This window comes from Cupressus sempervirens, chromosome 4 (genome assembly GCF_028749045.1).
Source record: "Cupressus sempervirens isolate cs-2001-9-10 chromosome 4, ASM2874904v1, whole genome shotgun sequence".
Classification (NCBI taxonomy): domain Eukaryota; kingdom Viridiplantae; phylum Streptophyta; class Pinopsida; order Cupressales; family Cupressaceae; genus Cupressus; species Cupressus sempervirens.
The window spans coordinates 567,796,368-567,818,314 of record NC_143121.1 but is presented as its reverse complement, the minus strand read 5'-3'; positions in this window follow the sequence as shown (position 1 = coordinate 567,818,314).

The window sequence follows — 21,947 nt, the reverse complement described above, 5'->3', positions numbered from 1 at the left end:
AGGTGAGGAAGCACATCATAAAGATGAATACATAGTATAAGGCTAAGGTAGATTTGAAAAGGACATATAAGGAATTTCAGATTGGAGATGAAGTCATGGTTCATTTGGGAAAGGGGCATTTTCTAGTGGGTACATTTAATAAGTTGAAGATGAAGAATCTTGGACCATGCAAGATAGTGAAGAGGTATTATTCTGGCAATGTATATGAAGTGGATTTGCTTTTTGAATTGAATATTTCACTAGTATTTATTATTTTAGATTTTACAGAGTATTATGAAGGCAGTGATGGAGATGAAGTTATAGAAGCACAGTGGAGCATTCCAGTAGCTAGTTTAGCTACAAAGGAGATTGAGGAGATACTAGAAAATTGTGTTGGAAAATGTACTAGAAACAAAACTTATGAGGAATATCTAGTCAAATGGAAAGGGAGACTAGTTGAGGATTCATCATGGCTAGAAAAGGAGGAGGTTAACCTTCTTGGTTTTCCTATGAACACCCGAGACATAATGGGGTCACTTCTCAAATTACCCTGGGTGTTTGACGTAGGAGCATCCTAGGTGCAAAGGCAATCTTGCATCACTCAAAAATATTTTATTTTTAGTCTTTTCTATTTTAATAAGGACTAGTAGATAGGGTGGTTACTATAGATTGGAAATTACTATTTTTGGTAATTTTTTCATAGAAGCTCAAAATGTTCTCATTTTCTATAGGAAGGTTTATTTTAGAGTTGTAAGCCTACCATAAAAATCTCATTGCTCAAGCACTAGTATCAGAGAAGTTATCATGGATTTTTGGTGGAAAAAATTGTAGGAAAATATTTAGGCTCACCATTGTAGGCCTTAGAGTGCCCAGATGATGTCTGAAAACTTGATAGCAAGGCACTAGCATTGTTCCGAGCCTATAGATAAAGAGCTAGCTTTTCTAAAAAGTGGTTATAATAGCCAATCAAAGCAATGGTTCATGAGTTATGGCCTTCAAAAGTTGGGCTACCAAAATTTCTAAAATAATTTTTGAAAGATGTATTTCTCTGACTCTATGTGTATTTTTAGGGTCTATCATCCCTAGGTATTAAATTTGAGTACTTAGAACCTTCTCGGGTGGCATAAAACAATCTATTTAAGAAAGGCCCAAAAATTTTCTAGGTGAGCTCTGGGTGATAGTTTGCAGCTTTTCTTGTAGATTATTGTAATGAAGGTGCCCACATGTGTTAGCATATTGTACTTGAGAATTCTATAATTCTACATCTGTGGTGCAAACAAGAAGTCAATTTTTTGTTCTCGCATTTTTTGTTGTTTCTTTGTTTCTATTTTGAGTTTACATTATTAAGGGGAGCACCCTACATCAAGACAAGTGTTAATCGTTCACATATTTATTGAAGAAAAATCAATATTTTAAATGGTATCCTATATGTCAATGCATCTTTGAAATGATCAAGCAATACTTAGCCATTCCACCTATTCTAATGCCACCATTCATAAGAATTGTTGGAAATATAGATGGACTAAACTTAGGGGCGGGGGGGGGGGGGGGGGGTGGGGTGGGGGTGAATTAGTTACCACAAAAACAAATCCATAGATCCCTTAGATGTTTGAAAAAACTATTTATTGCTATCACTCAAAAATTGTTGTAACTCAGTAGATGTAGTGTATGTTATACTCATTACTGATCTTTAAACATTCACAGTGATTATCATGCAAGCATAAAAGAAATAACATGAACACATGAGACACTAGATTTAACATGAACACATGAGACACTAGATTTAATGTGGAAACTCAATATGGGAAAGACCACCAAGTAACTAGCTACTGATTTTCACTATTCTGAAGTGAGCCCTGTTAGGAGCCAACCTGGTTAAAGGTTACAAAACACACTATTAGGTGAGACCTTGTTAGAGGATTTGATCACCATATTAGGAGTGGCCTTGCAAGAGGTCTTAAAATAATTCAATGGAACTGTCAACTTGTTAGAGGATTTACAACTAGTTATTAAACCAACTCTACTAAGAGATTTTGAAATCACTGCTACAATGGTAAGAAAGTAATAATGAAATGACTTGAATGAGATGCAACTGAATTACTGATTATAGATCTCTATTTTGCTTTCTACTAGATCCTTCCTGATCAAATATAACTTTTATGCTCCTGAAGGATATCTAATCATCCTTCAAATTTGCTCACACTTTCTTCTTCAAAAAATCAATACATTTGCATACTCGCTCATAATTTCTAGAATCTCAACTTGACCTTTCATTTATACCATAAAAATTATCAAGTCAACTCATTTACAAATTACAATGACTAATAAACATTACCTTAGTTTGCTAGAATTAATACTTGAAATAATTAAACTTCATTTCCCAAATCAACAAAATCCTGTATTGACTGACCCTACTTGGTAAACACTGATCCTAAAATGATTTCTTGTGTTAACCAATAGAAGCTTGGTTAACACTATGAACTTACAAAATCCTTTGGAAACTGAGTGAACTTAGTAAACACTAACTTTCCTTCATTAACCATGAGAGTTCAGTTAACACTACTTTCTACCACAATTTCCTTTGATGCCCAAGTGAGCTTGGTAGACACTTTCAATGTAGAGTAATTTCTAGGAATGCTCAGTAGACACAAAAAATTTCTTCACTAACCAAGTGAGCTTGGTAAGCACTATCTACCAACTGATATGACATTTTTGTAACATCAAAGACAACATATAATTAGACAATTGTATCCAACAATCTCCCTCTTTGGCATTGATGGAAACACAACATGTCATAGCATAATGAAATTTGAAAACAAGTCTTTTTTTCTGATAGAAATATTCTCCCTCTTATATTTTTTGCCACAAACTTCTCTAATATAGTAATCTCCTTTTGTGAACGAATTACATAGCTTCTTCTCCAAATAGATATGATAGTAAACTCTCCCTTAAAAAAAAATCAGAAATATATGACAATAAACTAACCCTCTTTGACAACACATGCAAAATACAACACATACCAAATAAGTATCAATGTACCTTGAGTACTGATTCATATGTAGTGATTTCTTGGCTATGCTACATCAACTAATAAATCTTCAACTTGGTTCCTATTGATGCATCACTAAAACTTTACTTTAGTGAGCTTCAGAGAGGGGAATGACCCCTAACTTACCTCTTAAATACAAGAATGCATCCTTAGGTAATGACTTGGTGAATATGTCTACAATCTATTCTTTTGTATGGATGTATTCTAATCTAATTTCTTTATCCTATACCAATTCTCTAATAAAGTGGTATTTTATGGCAATGTGCTTTGTTTTTGAATTCATCACTAGATTCTTTGATATGTTAATTGCACTTGTATTATCAAAACACATGACAACTGATTCTTCGATCTCAACCTTCACGCTTTCCAACAACTATTTAAACCAAACAACAATAGAATAGTTCACTACTCCTGCAATATATTTTACTTCTATTATAGATTGGAATGTGCAATTTTTCTTTTTGCTTGTCCAAGATACCAACCTTTTTTAAGGAAAGAATGCTACACCACTTGTACTCTTTCTATCATTAATGTTTCTTGCCCAATCAGCATCATTAAACACTTTTAAGTCCAAATTTCCTCTGAGCTTATACCACAAGCCTTAATCTTTAGTACCTTTCAAGTATCTCAAGATTCTTTTGACTACCATCATATAATTTTCTTTGGATTTTTTTGAGAATCTTTCAACTATACCAACTGCAAGAGCAATATCAAGCATTGTATGAACTACATATTGTAATTTTCTAATCATTGATCTATATAAGGTTTGATCTACCTCTTTTGAATCATCATCTTTGGTAAGCTTTAATCTAGTACACATGGGGGTTCTAACTAGTTTTGAATCTTCCATACAAAACTTTTTGAGCATCTCCTTGATATACTTAGACTGAGTGATGTAGATACCATTCTTTCTCTATTGTATCTGAAGACCAAAAAATAACTTTATCTCACCAAACATAGACATTTCAAATTCATTGTTCATTTTCTTTGAAAACTCTTTGCATAGATCATCATTCCCTATAAATAAAGTATCATCCACAAATATTTATGCCAAAACAATCTCATTATCTAGTCCATCCTTGATATACAAACTACTATTATCATTATTTCTCTAGAAACCAATTTGAATAAGGTAGTTATGCAATCTTTCATACCATGCTCCAGGAGCTTGTTTCAGGCCATACAATTCTTTGTGTAGTTTGTAGACCATGTCCTTTTTATCTAGATCTACAAAACCTTCAAGTTGTTCAATGTAGACTTCTTCATCAAGAATACCATTAAGAAATGCCGATTTAACATCCATCTGATATACCTTAAATCCTTTATGTGTTGCATATGCAAGGTTTTGATACCTTCCAGTCTTTCAACAAGAGCAAAAGTTTCACCATAATCTATGCCTTCTTCTTGAGAATATCCTTTACACATCAATCTAGCTTTGTTTCTTGATACTTACCATCTTCATTCAACTTATTCCCAAATACCCATTTTGTTCCAAACACATATTTATCTTTAGGCCTAGGAACAAGAGTCTAGGTTTTGTTCTTCTCTATTTTCTCTATCTCTTCATTCATCACCTCAATCCAACTTTCATTTTCCAATGCATCTTTGACATTTCTAGGTTCAAAATAAGCAAGTAAACATATACCTTTTAGCTTACTTCTTTTCATAGCACCTTCTAATTTATCTCCAATAATCTAATTTTGTGCATGATGCCTCCTAACATACTTGGCCAATATAGGTTCCTTTCCTTTTGAATGGATTACATTTTCATCCTCTTGAACTTCAACTTCAGGTTCTAGTTGCTTAGACTTGGTACGCATTGGCTTGGTAGCTTTAGACTATGACTCAAGTCCTTGTGACTCAGTTTGAACTTCTTGCAACTTGGTGACTGAGGAAGACCCGAGAGTAGTAGTCTCTTGATTTATAGATGTGTCTAGAAATGTATTAAGTTCAATGTAAATAAATCTCCTATACTTCTCTGGTTCCTTCCTACTTTGTTCTTTAGTCCTTTCTACAAACTCATCAATTCTCACATGTGCACTTTCTATGAGTTTATGAGTAGACAAATTCAAACATCTATATGCCTTACTCTTGCAAGAATATCCTGCAAATATACCTTCATCACCTTTCACATCAAATTTTCCTTTTCTAGATTCTTTCAAGATGTAACATTTACTTCCAAATACTTTCAAGTAACTTACATTGGGTTTATAGCCATACCATAACTCATAGGGTGTTTTAAATAAGTCTTTCTTCAATTGTACTTGATTTAAGGTATGAACTACAATACTAATAACTTCCTTCCAGTATTTGATAGCAATGCTCTTTTCAAATATTAGAGTCCTTGCACAATCCATGATATATATGTTCCTCCTTTCAGCTATTCCATTCTGCTAGAGAGTTCTAGGGGCTAATACCTGTCTTTTGATTCCTCTTTCAATGAAAAAGTTATTTAATTCATTGGAGATGAATTCACCACCTCTATCTAATCTTAAGCATTTCAATCTTTTCCATGTTTCCTTCTCTACTCTTGCCAAATACCATTTCAATTTCTCAAATGCTTCTAACTTCTCTCTTAAATACATAATAGTCATCATTCTAGAGTAGTCATCAACAAAAAGAATGAAGAACTTTTCTCCACTATAGCTCTCAATTCTAATAGGTCCATACAAATCAATATGCACAATTTCCAAGATATCTTCAGATTGATAGTTTTTACTTTTAAAGCTAGTTTTTCTCATTTTACCAAACTAACAATTATTGCATAGACCAACATCAGGTTTCTTCAAACTAGGAATGCCTATTACTTTCTTGAATTTTCTTATTTTCACCATGTTATCAAAATTTACATGACTTAACCTTTTGTACCATAACCAAATTTCTTCAACTTGAGCAATAAAACATGAGCATTCACCAAGATCAAGATAAAAACAAGTTACCTTGTTTTTTTTTGCTTGATCCAATCAATTTTCCTTTGTCATCCAGTAGTCTTTCTTTGCCATACATCAATTCCACCTTGAATCCAATATTGATAAGTTGTGCCACCCTCAACTAATTATGTTTTATTCCTTCAACCCAATAGGAATTATCACATACAAGTTCTTTGGTTAATGAGATTTTTCCTTTTCCTTTTATGCAACAAGGTTCATTATTTCCAAACCTTACACTACCACCATCATAGTCTTCAAAATGTTCAAACTTTGTTTTGTCACCAGTCATATGATGTGAACATCCATTGTGTATGATCCATGTATCATTTTTGCTCACATGAGAGATAAGTGTCATCTTATCTTCTTCTTCATCCTCAGATTCATCTTTCATGATAATGTAAACTATTTCATCTTCACTATTATCAGAATCTTTAGCCATAAAACATATTTTCTTACCTTTGTCCTTGAATGATTTGAAATCGTTCTTGCCATTACACTTGTGACCTTTCTTCTCATCCTTGCTTTGTTTTTTTGGGCACCTAGATGCAATATGACCAATTTCCTCACATCAAAAATAGATTAGGTGAACTTTACCTTTGTATTTTCCTCCACCTCTAGAATATTTCCTTGCAAGTAGAGCTTCAACAACTTCAAAATTATTGTCAAAAATTTCCTCTGATTCTTCTTCACTTTATGACCAAGTGTCCTTTATTTTCTTGCCTTTATCCTTAAGTAAAAGCTTGGCCTCAAATGTTGATTCAATTTTCTTAGAAGCTGGAACATAATTGTCATAGTTATCTAGCTCAAAGGCTATCAATCTTCCTACCAGGGTATCCAAGGTTATCTTATGATTTGTCTCACACCTTCTTTCTTGTATTGCAGATACTCTAATTACATAAATGGGAAGAAATGTTCTAAGAACTTTACTTACAACTGTTTCTTCCTTGATCTCTCCTCTAGAAGCTTTGATTGCACTGAAACTTGCTTTGATCATTTCAACATATTTGGCAATGTATTAATCCTCTCTTATCCTCATCTAATCAAATTTTCCTCTAAGGCTTTCTTCTTTAGCTCTCCTCTCAAATTTTCCTCTAAGGCTTTCTTCTTTAGCTCTCCTCACATTTTCATCACCACCATAGATATCCTTTAGCTTGTTTCACATAGCAAAGGTAGTTTTGCAGTCCTTAACATCATCAAATTCTTCATAGCTTAGAGAAAATGCAATGTCTATCATCATGGTGTTATGAGTCTTTTTCTCAACAATTTCACCAAAAAATAATGTACTAGAAGGAGTTGTATATTCTTCATCAAAATATTTCAATCTTGAATCACCAATAGAAATTAGATGAAGTCTCATGAGACCCTGCCATGCTGAAAAGTTATCTCTATTAAGTCTTGGAATTTCTCTCGTCTAAGACATTTTGATCTTTAGCTTAGGTATTTGAAACCTTTCCTACAAGCACCAAAATCTCTGATACCAATTGTTGGAAATATAGATGGAGTAACTGAGAGGGGGGGGTGAATCAGTTACCACAAAAACAAATCCACAAATCCTTTAGATGTTTGATAAAACTATTTACTCTTGTCACTCAAAAAAAATTGTAACTTGGTAGATGTAGTGTATGTTGTACTTATTATTGATCTTTAAACATTCACAATGATTATCATGCAAGCATAAAAGGAATAACATTAACTCATGAGACACCAGATTTAACATGGAAACCCAATATGGAAAAAACCACCAAGTAACTAGCTACTAATTTTCACTCTTCTGAAGTGAGCCCTGTTAGGAGCCAACCTTGTTAAAGGTTATAAAACACACTATTAGGTGTGACCTTGTTAGAGGATTTGATCACCCTATTAGGAGTGGCCTTGCAAGAGTTCTTAAAACAATTCAATGGAACTATCACCTTGTTACAGGATTTACAACTAGTTGAGAAACCAATTGCACTAAGAGATTTTGAAATCACTGCTACAATGATAAGAAAGTAACAATGAAATGACTTGAATGAGATGAAACTAAATTGCTGATTATAGATCTTTGTTTTGCTTCACACTAGATCCTTCCTGATCAAATATAACTTTGCTACTCCTCAAGGATATATGATCATCCTTCAAATTTTCTCACACTTTCTTCTTCAAACAATCAATACACTTGCATACTCGCTCATACTTTTAGAATCTCAATTAGACTTTTCATTTATACCATACAAATTATCAAGTCAACTCATTTACAAATTACAATGAGCAATATAGATTACCTTAGTCAGCTAGAATCAATACTTGAAATAATTAAACTTCATTTCTCAAATCAACAAAATCCTTTATTGGTTGACCCTACTCCAACAGAAGCTTGGTTAACACTAAAAACTTGCAAAATCCTTTGGAAATTGAGTGAACTTGGTAAACACTAACATTCCTTCATTAACCATGAGTGCTTAGTTAACACTACTTTCTACCACAATTTCCTCTAATGCCCGAGTGAGCTCAGTAGACATTGTCTATGTAGAGTAATTTCCAAGAATGCTTAGTAGACACAAAAAATTGCCTTGCTGAGAAAGTGAGCTCGATAAGCACTGTCTACCAACTGATATGACATTTGTGTAACATCAAATACAACACACAATTATACAATTTTATCCAATATGAATAGCCTTAATTTTTACATATCAACTACTCTAATGAAACTAAGAGCACTCCTAGCTTAGTTGGATGATGAGGGAAAATAAAGAGTAATTTACTATATTAGTTGTACCCTTGTTAGGTATGAGCTCAATTATATCCCAATGGAAAAATAATACTTGGTAATGATTTTTACCACTTAGAAAATTTTCCATTACATGCTTAGCCACACTATGAAGCTCATATCCAAAATTGACCCACTAAAATGTATGCTCTCTTAGGTTGCCTGGAAAAATGGGTCATGCCTCTTAGTGAATTTGATGTCCAATATGTCGAATAAAAAGAAATAAAAGGACAAGTAATAATAAATTAGTTAGTTAATGCATCGCTAGTGGATGCCTATCCATTGGTCATTAAATATCCCAATGAATATATTTGTATGATAGAGGAGAAGCCTTCATGCAAATTTCTACTTTGATGGGTCCTACACATCTCATGGATTTAGGGCATGGATATTTTTAGTTACCCCTAAAGATGAGATCCCTACATCCTTCACGTTAAGATTTTGGTACATAAAAAATATATCAAAGTATGATACTCTCATTGCAAGACTCAAAACATAAATAAAATTGAATATCACAAAACTATAAGTCTTTGGTGACTTACAACTAATCGTCAAGAAAGTCCTCAATAAGTATCAAATAAAAGATAACAAGTTGTTACCATATAATGAGATGGTGGATAAAATGAAGGAACACTTCATCAAGATCTATTTCACATAAGTGTCATGACTACAAAATGTAATTACCCAAAAATGGTCATCTAAGCTATGAGCCCCATTTCTAACATTTTCGCTAAATTTATCAATCTCTTATTTTTCATCAAATCTTCAAAAACTAATTTATTTAATTTTATCCTATAGTTTGACTACTATATCCTAAGCTATTAGTTAATTAAAATTAACATGTCCCCATTTCTAAAATAAAAAAACCACTCATCTCTTATCCTAAGTTGCACACATAAAGCATTTTTCTACTATAAAAATAAAAGAAAAGTCATTTTTGTCGCACATGAGGGACAAAAGTCAACTCTTGAAAATTATTGGTGGATATACTAGTGCATATAGATAATCCCACTTTCAAACTCCACCCTTGATCACATGTATCTTGTCTTATGGTCTCCATCATTTTTTCCCTTGAAATTGGAGAACTTTCGGCTCACCTCACATCTTTCATGTTTTGTACTAACGTTATGCTATAGGAATATTAGGTGTTATTTGAAGGTCTTTTGAAGATATGTTGCATCACCATATCTTCTTGCATACCATTTAGGATAGTTTCATACTTGCTTTATCTTAGCCTCTTTCATGCATTAACATAGCTCATTTAGCTTAAATAGGGGATTGTAATACTTCATCTTGTTAATTTTAGTTTTCATTTGCACTCTCATTTAGCCTAGTCTTCATGTGCATTGTATTCTCATAGAGATTACTGAACACTTGCATTATTTCTCTTATTCTTGAACCTCCCATTTCATGGTGCACATTGCAAAGGGTTGTGTATTCAGGCTCATTTAAGAGCCATTTCATTTTATAAACACCCTTTGCATGTCATGAATAGGGAGCTCTAAGCTAGCATCCAAACTTCTCAATCTATGAGATCTCTTGGATATAAGGGTTTAAAGAAGTGCACCCTTTTTGTGTGTACATTTTTGGTGCCCACCATGGGGCAAAATAGCTCTCTTTTTCTCTTCTTGCATTTTTTGTCATTTTTACTACTTGTTGTTTTGACTATATCAATTTTATTTTTATTTTTTTCAAATAATAGTATTTTACAATAATTTTCTAGTATCGTACGATTGTTCATATTACTATTGTGTGATACTTTACTAGTTAAAGTATCACACACCATATTTACATTCTATCACACATCCTTCTATAGTCCATCATCTTCTTTGGTAGAAAGTATCACATGGGTAGTAAATATCACCCAACTATATTGTGAAGTATCATACAATATTTCTATAGCTAGAAATACTGCTTGGTCTAGATTAGTTAGAAATTTTGGGTTTTTGTTTGCATTTTCACTTTTTGAAATTCTCTATTATCAGGGTTTCTATTTTTTTATAGTTTGATCAGTGGGTTTGTAGGTTTGTTTTAGTTTTCTAAGATCTTTTGATGTGCTAATGTATTTATTTTGTAGGGATTGCCCTCATTGCTTATACATACATACATACATACATACATACATACATACATACATACATACATACATACATATATATATATATATATATATATATATATATATATATATATATATATATATATATATATATAAGAACATATGTCAAAGAATTAATTTTGCTACAAGGGCTACTAATATTTATTGCAAGGCTGCCCAAAAGAAAACAAACTAACCAAATTTTTCTTGTATTTCATTTCATTTCAAATGCAATATTTAGAGTAGCTTTTCATTTTCTTAGTAGCATAAAACTTGTGAATAGAGTCTATTGTTGGTAGGAAAGTATTATCTTCACCTTCTAAGGTGAATCAAAAATCTTTACCCTCGATTGAATTTCACAAGTTGTGTACTCCACTTTTGTAGTGGTTTTAGTTACCTCTTTTTCGCATTTTTGTGGGAAGCATCAAATATTAGGAGAGTATTCTCTTTAATTGCTAAAGTGAATCAAAAATCTTGACCTCTTGGGTATGGATCCATTTTGTCTATCTCCTAGTGAGATGTATCCTTTAGAGGGCTTTCTATTGGTCAAAAGATACCAATAGGAATGACCTAAAGTGGGAATGAAAAAAACCTAGCTAACATGACCCACTATAATCACAAATCCCTTGACAAAGTTCAAAGCCTTGGGGGCATAGTACTTGTCTCCATCTAGTGGAAGTACTTTTTGGATTATGACCATGAGAAAAATTATAGGTGGGAATGCTTAAGGTACTCTTGTGGCCATGAGGTTGTTACTTGTCTCTAACAAGGTGTTACGTTATCAAGCTCAAGGGAAGTGTTGCAAATGAGATCTTGATAAAACACCTTAGGATTGTTATCTTGATGCATTGTATTTGTATCTAGTAACAATAGAATGTAACACAATTAAAAATTGATTCAAAAATAAACCAACCATGAATTGAGATGATCTATTGTCCTAGTGTTCCTAACAATGTAAATCACTAGTAGGTCTTTGATGGTGATAAAAAGATTGAATAGTTCATGGCCTCTATAGGGTGTTTTTTTTAATTCTTATTTTGAAGGTTCTTCACAAATATTAAGTGAGGATTACTTGGAACCCCATGGAAAACAAGAGATAGTTCAACTAAAAGGAAATAAATCCCTCATGGTTTGGTTTCTCTTGAAAATATGTTCTCATGGAAGAATGAAGATCTTATATCAAAGAAAGATCTTAAACCTAGAACAAACAAGGAATATGATAAGATTAATGTTGGAAGTGATGATCACCTAAAATGGATTTCTATTGGAAGCACATGTTCCCTAGAGGAAAGGGATAAACTAAAATAATTATTGATAGAAACTATTGATTTTTTTACATGGAGCTATAATGATTTAAAAAAATTAGAAATGGGGAATATTGGGACCATATTCTATTAAAGAAAGATGTTACCCCTTAAAAATTGAGAAACTATAACCCTAAAGTGCCTAAAGCCATCTTGAGAGAAGTTGAGGAGATGTTGAGGGCCTGATTTAGATTTCTACAATCTAAACTAGGCTAGTCTTAAAGATAATTATGCCCTCTCCATGATGGAAAATTTTGTTCAAGTAGTGGTCGGTGCTGAGATGATGTCCATGATAGATGGTTTTCTAGCTTATAACCAAATCAATGTAGTTGAGCAAGATCAACACAAAACTACTTTCATAACCCCTTGGGGCAATTTACCCTATAATAGACTATCTTTTGGTCTCATTACTATTGGTGCCAACTTTTAGCGAGCTATGAATTCTTCCTTCAAAGATTTGAGGGAAAAAATCATTGTAATATACCTTGATGATTTGACTAAGTTTTGTGAAAAGAGGAATGATCAGCTGAAGGATTTATATACTATGCTTTAGAGATGCACAGGGCACGGTATTTCCATAAACCCTAAAAAATTAATTTTCTTTGTTGAAGAGGGAAATTTTTTAGGATATATTTTTTCGAAAAGAGGGGTCCAAATAGATCTTGAAAGAATCAAGGCTATTCAACAGTTGAGTCTTCCACTGAATAGGAGTGGTATGAAATCCTTTTTTTGGACAGGTTAATTTCCTTCAAGCCTTCATACCAAATGTTTTTGAACTTACCAAATACATATTAAAAATGATGAGTGAGAGGGAAGCATTCAAATGGAATGGAGATGGAAAAAAATAATTTGAAGAAATTGAGAGATCTATTGCACTCCCTCCTACATTAGTGACTCTAGACTTTAAGAAAAACTTCATCATTTATTTCTATGCTTCTCAACACACCATGTCAGATATCCTCACGTAGAAGAATGATCAGGGTATAGAATCATCTATTGCATTTATGAGTGTGACCTTAAAAAATAATGAATTAAAATACCTACTTATTGAAAAGAAAGTTTTTTTCATGGTGAAAACAATGAATTAATTTAGATACTATATTTTACATTCACACTCTATTGTTTATGTTCCTAAAACTGTTGTGAAGAGTATTTTGACTTAGCAAGATGTGGGGTTGAATAAAAGGGCTATGTGGGTGGCAATGTTGCAAGAATATGATATTGATATAAAACCAACAAATTTGATAAGGGGAAAGGGTTTATGTAAGTTTATTGTTGAAAGCACTGCTATCCTAGTAGAAGAGGAGGAACAACCACAAGTATTATTGGTACACCCCACTGATTCATGGTTTTCCTAGGTTGCCTATTATTTGACCTATGGAGATTTCCCACAACATATGATGCCCAGAGAGAAAATAGATTTGAAAATGAAGGTTGCAAGGTATGTACTAGCTCAAGATATTTTGTATAAGAGAGGTTTAGATGGAACATACTTAAGATGTGTAGATACAATTTAGTAGAAGAAGTTGCTTAAGACTTTTCATGATGAGGTATGTGGAGGCCACTTCTCTTCTTCTATCACTACTTATAAAATACTCAAAAGTTGATTTTATTAGCCTGGGATATTTTGGAATGCTTACCTGTATGTTAAAGATTGTGAAAAATGTGAATTGTTGATAGGTAAAACTCAATTAACTACATTGCCTGTTATACTAGTAATTGTTGATGAACCTTTTAAACAATGGGGAATTGATTTTATTGGCTCCATAAATCCATCCTCAAGTGCAAGAAAACTTATTAGAAATCAATTATTTTACTAAATGGGTTGAAGCCATTCCAACCAAAAAGGCAAATACTTAAGCAACTTGTGAGTTTCTTACAAGTCATATTCTTGTGAGATTAGGTGTAGCTGTAAAGATCATTGCTAATAATGCTACATATTTTTCTTCTGGAGAAATGAGTATGTTCTACTATAAGGATTAGGTCACTTTGGCACATGCTTTAGATTATTTCCCCCAAGGTAATGGCTAGGTTGAATCAAGTAATAAAATTTTTGTATCAATCAAGAGAAAATTGCTAAGTGATAATATTAAGCATTGGCATAAGAAATTGTATAAGGCACTTTGGGAAAACAAGATTTATCCTAAGAGGGAAATAGGTATGTCTCCATTTGAGCTAGTTTATGGCATTGATGAACAAGTTTCTTTACCCCTGAACCTTGAAGCATAAAAATTGTAAACAAGAATAGAAGATTCTTTTTTTCAAACATCTCTGGAAAAGAGGATTATGTATCTAACAAAATTGGACGAAGAAAGGAACAAGATGGTAGATAGAATCATAGAACATCAAATGAGAGTAAATAAAATATTTAATAGGAATGTGAGACCCTAAAATTTCATGTTGGATAATGAAGTTATCTTGTGGGATAAGCAAAATGAGAAGAAAGGAAGCTACAACAAATTTGAGTCCTTATGGAAAGGCCCTTTTAAAGTACAAGAAGCATTTGGACCTAACATTGTAAAATTGTCTTATCTATATGGTGAAACTCTACCATATACCTATAATTGGTAGGATTTGAAATTATTTAAGTTCTTAGAGTTTTGTTCTTTCTCTCTACATATCTAGCTTAGGTTCCTATTTTTGAGTTTTTGTTTTCTTTTTTCTTATTTCTTTTCCTTACTTTAGGTCTACCTACCCAAGTTTTTGAGTTCTATATTTTTTCAATAGTCCCTAGAAAGAGTCGATGCTAGTTCAAGATTTTTTAGAGTCTATATTTCTTTTCATATATATTTTTTGATTCACTCTTACTTAAATTGTTTATTTTTTAACCATTGGCGCTGCCTCTTGTTAGTCTTTTTAAGATGCAATAACAATTTTTAGTAGCTCATTTTTAGACCTTATTCTAAGAGTGTTTTCCTCCCTTTATTTTCCTATTGTTGACTAAGTTTGACTTGTGAAATCTCAACACCAAGTACACTATTGCTATTAACTCAAGAGGTTCATAGTTTCTTCAAGTAATATTGAACCACTTTGTACCACTCTCAAATGGTACAAAGTATTCTTGAACCTCCTGTACCCCTTCTATCTAGTTAAATAGTTTGCTAGTTCCTTAAGTTCAACTAGTTTGTGATTCTCACATGGCTCTTGTTGGTGGGCCCTACCTGAATGTGATACAAAATTCAAGGAGAAGTTACACTACAACTGGATGTCATTCTGGAACTAACACACTCATGTGCAATTTAATCATTTTTGGAAAGGTGATGGATATTTAATATTTTTAGATCAAAACATCATTAATAATTATGCTAAGATATGGATATTTGGATTCAGCATGTGTGAAAGAAAAATATCATTTGGGTTTATTTCTTGGTAATTAATGCTAAAAGCCATAATTGTCCCATCTCCCCTTTTTCACGGCATGTAAAGATTCATTCTGTTTGTCTCATAATTAAGGCCTTGTCCTTGTTTTGTAGCTTATATGAAGTGAATCATTTCTTGCAAGAGACACATAAGTTTCATCCGGTAATTTAAATGCTAGTTGTAGGAGTTAAGAGAAAGAGTTAGCTTTCATACTTGCCATGTTGTTGTTCACTAGGTAACTTTCATACTACCCATTCGTGCATTTCATCTTTTGATAAACAAGGTAGTGACAATTTCCTTTATTTCCAAAAAGGTGAGATTTTGAGTCCTAAAGTCTACTTTGCATATGTTTGGGAATACTTGTAATTTGTATAGTAAGTCAGTGCCCATTATATCAGATATAAATCTCTTGGGGGTTAATTTAGAGGAAATAAGAGAGAAGCTATGTGAGAGGCTTTCAGAACCCTTTTCCACTAATGTCCTTGATTATAATTTTATTATAGCCTCAACATTTTCCACCTACCTATCCTTGTCCAAAATTGATCCAAGAATGTATCCAAATGTATGATGTGCCAGTAATAATTTTTTTTTAAAAGGATGGAAGTCTATTGTTAAGTATTGCCAGAGAATCCATGTCCAATTTGTTTATTCTTGAAGAACAAGAGTTTTTTGACATGATCCCTACATCATCCTTGGTGAAATTTTTAACAACTCTAGATATTTATAGGAATGTAATTGCAAGAAGCTAGATTGTGTCATTTTACAAAGGTGGTTCTAGGTTGCCTAAAACCCTTAAGAAATACCATAGGTCTCTCCAAGTTCATGATATAATAGTCCTACTACATAGGATATGTGGTTCTCTAGATGTGATTATTTTTGAAGACTGGATATATTTCTATATTTAGATAGTGTTGCAAGGGTCATAATTTTTGAACGAGGCCAAGTTAATTGCTAGCTCTTTGAGAAATCAGCTCAAGGGGACTCTGAACTTAAAGAAAGATTTCTATATGTCCTCATATTTGATGTAAATGTTAGCTAGTACCCAAGATTTGCAACACTTACCTCATGAACCCTGGACTGAAGGTATCAATGTATACAATTATTCCCCTTCATTGCATAAAGACAAAAGCATGGAAAATTTTAGGAGAGTCCACAATATCTTATTTGGAAAGTTATGTTTTGAAATGAAGGGTTCTCTTCATCATAGATTTTCTCATGAATATCGTAAACTTGTTCAATCCTATGGGAGTATATACATTCAATATCCCAACTTTACTTACCTAAGGATAGGAGGCTTCGATAATGAACCTATGTAATTCCCCATATATGCTTTTGATTATTTTATCTTAGCAGAGGTGTCTCAACAACTAGATATTGTTGTCTACACCCTAAAATGGTCACCTACACTATGGGACCCCATTATTCAATTTATCAATTTTCTTGAATCAATGGTTTGCAATATTTTATTAAATCTATTCAAATCAATTTCTTTGATCAAATTGAAATTAATTCAATTATTTCAACATTTCCTAAGGTTTGATCATTTTATCCTAAGTCTTATTTAATTAAAAGAAAACCTCTCTTCTAATTAAATAATTAATCCACATTTAATTAATTAAGAGAAAAATTCCTCTTTCAATTTAATTAAATATTTTCTATTTAATTAAAATAACTTGCTCTCTTTTAATTAAATAAAATCTCACTTGAAAAAGAAAAATAAATTAAATAAAAATAAATTTTAAAAATTTCTCTACACTTAAATGCACATATCTCTAAGTAGGATTCCCCCTTTTCCTCTTTCCACTTTCTTCTCAAACACTCTTCTTTTCTCGTTGGTGGAATTTTGTCTCACATAGATCAAACTCTATTATCCCATATTGGTTGTGAGAAGCCTCCCACCTTCACATTTTCCTTTATAAAAAAACCCTCTCCTTCTCATTTTCATATAGAGAGAGATATAGAGAAATATATAGAGAGAAATATAGAGAGAGATATAGAGAAAATAGTTCATTGCTATAGTATTGTTATGCTATAAGTTTAGAGAGTGATTTGGAGAAGGGGTTTGAACCTTAGGGTTTGGACATTGGGGCTTCATTGGAGCTTCTCTCTTCTTGTCTTATTCTCTCTTGCATCCATGGATTCCATCATTAGGTTTCATTCTTGCATTTTCATATTATCTTAGAGTCATATTTGTTTTCATAGATTAATATTGCAATTTTATTTCATTTAATAGATTAGATTTCCTTTCTTGCATTTTAATCATTTAGATTAGTTTACATCTTCATTTGCATTCAAAATTTGATCCTTGAATCTCTCATTTTATGGTATACTTGCATGGGCACAAACCAGGTCAAACTAAGGGGCCCCATTACAAACCCTTGCACTCCATGAATAGAGAGTTGTGAGTCACCATTTGAGACCTCATTCTTGAAAAATCTTGGATATAATGACTCATAAAAGTGTGTCAACATTTTAGCACACATTCTTTGGTACCCACCTTTACACTTTTTTGGCTATTTTTGGAGATAACCCCCTTGTGCAGATTTGTTTGGTGACAAAAAAACCTAGATCTTAAAATTTTGATCATATCTCCCGAAAGGATTGGTGTTTTCATCTAAAAAAATTTTGTAGGTTGGCGACATATCAGAGAAGCTTTAGTGATATTTTCAGATCTTTCTAAAGTATTTTCTAATTTTTATAATTTTTCTTAGTTTTTCATGAAAAATCATTTTTGGGTGCAAATTAGCAATCTTTTTAAAACATCTACATTTTTGGAAAGGTCTTTGAATTATAAATAGGGTTGGTTCTTTTTGTTTTGATTTTAGAGATCATATTAAGGCTCAATAATTTGATTTACAAAAACTAATCTGTTAATCTATTTTCACAAAATGGCTCCCTAGGGTAGAAAGTAAAAGATCTTTTCAAAATTTGGGCATTTTTGGAAAGCTCTTTGATTTATAGGGGTCTATTTTTTGCATTTAGGTTTTTGGATCCAAATTCATATCATATAGGTGCAATCTTGTTGACTAAGTCAAAAATCAATATCAAAAAAGAGGACATTTAATTAATAGCTTGAATTTAATTTTCATATGGATCAATGCATGATGTGAGCTTTCATTTGGATTATTTTTTTTAATTATCACTCTTAAAAATCATATTTTGATATCTAACCCTAGTTTTGCATAAGTTGGATAGATATTGCATATCTTGTGTTTGCTTGTTTTGCTTGTTGCTTTGTTTGTTGCGAGCAAGTGTTCAAGTGTAAATGAAAGGTGAAATAGTGAAAAGATGCATTGCAAGGAATACTAGGTAATTTTTTGGATCTCTATAACATTGGGATTTGGAAATGAAATGAACCCTCTCATGTGTTTGGTTTGAGTACTTTTACATGCTTTCATAGATTCACACTTCATTTGGTGCTCTAAAATTGGATCTAGATTTACTTTCATGCATATGTGTTTCACATAGTAATTAGGCCCTATGAACACTATTTGTGGAATTCTTGAGGAAATGTGCTTCATTCACTTTTCTTACATGTGAAGCTCTTCTCAACAATAGATCCTCTTGTAAGTAGGAAAGGTTATTTGTTATTATCTCACTATTCTACTTGGGTTTGTCCTCAATATATATTAGTACTTTCTCTTTTGAGATTGGGGGTGCTTATTGTTGGCTTTTCCAAAAATTTGGTGGGGTGATTTCAAATTAGCGTGTCAAATAATCTCTTTTTTATGTTTGGGTAAGGTGAAGAAGCTAGACGAGTATGCTTTGCTCCCTTTTGGGCACATCAAAAACTTGGAACTCTTGAATCCAAACCAGGTCCCCATGTGGTACAACTTTTTGAGTCTTCCTTAATTAGAGAGGGTTAATTGTAATGGATATTCCCTTTATTGGGTCAATCACATGGATGAAACCTTAAGAAGTAATAGTCATTTTTGACATGGTAGTAACAACCACTATATAAATCTCCTTGTGGGGGAAATCCTCATGAGTGTAGTCTTTTGTTCAGTTTTTAGATCTCCTTAGTATCTCTGATTGATTAAATTCTAAGAATATTTCAAAATCTTGGTGCACTAGGATTGGAATTTGCCCACTCTTGATTGCAAAAGTTGTAGAGTTGAACATTACTAAGAACCATAGTGCTGCCAATTTTTATTTTCTAGGACTATGTGTGTGATTGGAAAAGATTTTGAGAACATACATAGTGGTGGTTCTAAGGATTAGACTAATCCTACGACACTATTCTTGTTCATGTGCAAGGTTTATTTGTCCCTTGCTCATTGTTTGAAGATGTTTTCTTGAAATTTCTAATTGTTGTCTTGCATGCCTAGTTCATGATTCAAAATTTATTACACCTAATTGGATATTTAAAAAAAATAAAATCTAAGTTCCTGAGTCAAGACATTATGATCAAATTGCTTTGTTGTCCTATTATTTCTAGTCTACCTAGGTTGATCTATTTTAGATTAGGCTACTTATCCCATTGTTAGAAGCTTGTTTGCACCTTGGGTTATTGTGCTTTGACTCCTTGAATTAGTGATCGTTGATTTCACAAGTCATCTTGTTTGGAGTCGATGAGTTAGAGACCATCCTTGTTGAGAAAGATATATCTTTGGATTCTTTGATATTATGTTTGGAGAGTCTTAGTAATCTCTTGTCCATCCACTTTCATAAAAAAACAATTTTAATTATTTATAATTTTGGTAAATCATCCTCCTAGTCCATATGTGCCAGGGTATTCACCTAAAGTTGTGGGAACCTCTATAGAAGTGTTGGTTTATGCCTATTGCAAAATTCTATCATATCACATCTCTTTTGAACAAGTGAGTGCTTTTACTATCCTAGTTTGGTACCAACATTTCTTAGGGTTAACCTATCACCAAGTACCTTTTCTTTCATGCCAGCTATAACAAGATATCATGTAGATAAAGGTAAGTGACTTCAAGTCATCTTTACACAATTACCTTTAGTTCAAACTTGTTAAGATGTAAGGGAAAAGAGCCTATATTTGTTCAATCACATGAGAATGTTCTAGAAGCTTTTTTTCAACCCTATTAGTGAGCTTATTGAGTTGAGTACACCCTTAGCATCACCTCAATCAAATATGGATATGAATTTTACAATGGCTCCACAAAAGAGGAATCAAAGTGGTGAATACTATGTTGACCTTTTGAGTGGTGATCCCTCTCATGAAAATAGACCAACCTCACCCCATGTTGAGGATATATATTTGGATGCACACCAAAGGGTTGAGAAAGGTAAGCATTATACCTATCAAGAAGAGAAATCCCAACATGATGATCAAATTAGTGAGCCTTCTAGTGCTTGTGTGAATGCAACATTTACTGGAAACCAGTTTAGATAGTCAAGACCATGTTCACCACTCATGACACCTTTAGGTTATGTAAGTGATAGACTCAAAGTACTTGAGAAAGAGAGAAAAGCCCTTCTAGAGGAATAAGCTAAGAAGGAATAACAATTTAGATGCCTAGAAAAAGAAAGGCAAGTTATGATTGAGATCAAAAGGAAAGCTCATCAAGAAGCACAAGACCTTCTCATGGCTCTACAACTTGATAATAAATTTAAAAATGTTCACATTGGTGGTGGAAACAAATCTCCTCCATCCACCCCTCCTAAGACTCAACAAAGTGGAAGACACTCAAGAAAACTTTCATGATCTCCTAGCCCTAGAGGAAGGAGAGCTTCAAGACATCATGATTTTAGGAGACCAACAACTCCTAGAGTTTCAAGAAAACCTTCACAACAAGCTCATCATGGTTCACAATATGGAGGTGGTAACTCAAAATTTGATTTCAATTCTTATGATTTCATGGATATGCAACAAGACCCACATTTTCAGCAACATATGGAACAAAATAGGGTGTTTTTTAGTGGTGAATATTCATAATTTTGTGAATTTTAGAATTTTTTGGCAAGTAATTTGGCTAATAATTTAAGATTTAGTGCAACCTAAACCACTACATTTTTATTAAATTTAGTTCTAAAATATTTAAAATTGCTCAATAATTTATTTTATTAAAAAATTTGAACTCAAAGATTCGCCATAATATTAAATGCATGATTAGATTTGATTCATAAATATTATAGATTATTAAAGAAATTAAAATTTATTCACCAATAATTATTAGTTAATTTAGGGATAAATTACCAATATTTATTTTTCACTATTGATTTAAAATATAATGTAATTATCCTCATGATTTCCATGAGATAAAACATGTTCAATTTTCATTTGTAATATTCCATGTAGATTAGCGAACTTCCTATTATTATTGAGATTCACCAATATTTTCTACTAAAAATTTATGATTCCAAAATAATTGCCAATGTAAATAATATTTAAAATAAAAAAATTGAGAGATTCATTGATAAAACTAATTTGGTTCTATAAAATAATGAAAGATTCGCCAATAATTTATGTCTTTTTCTAGAGGGGGTTTTCTTAAAGTTTACCCTGGAACAA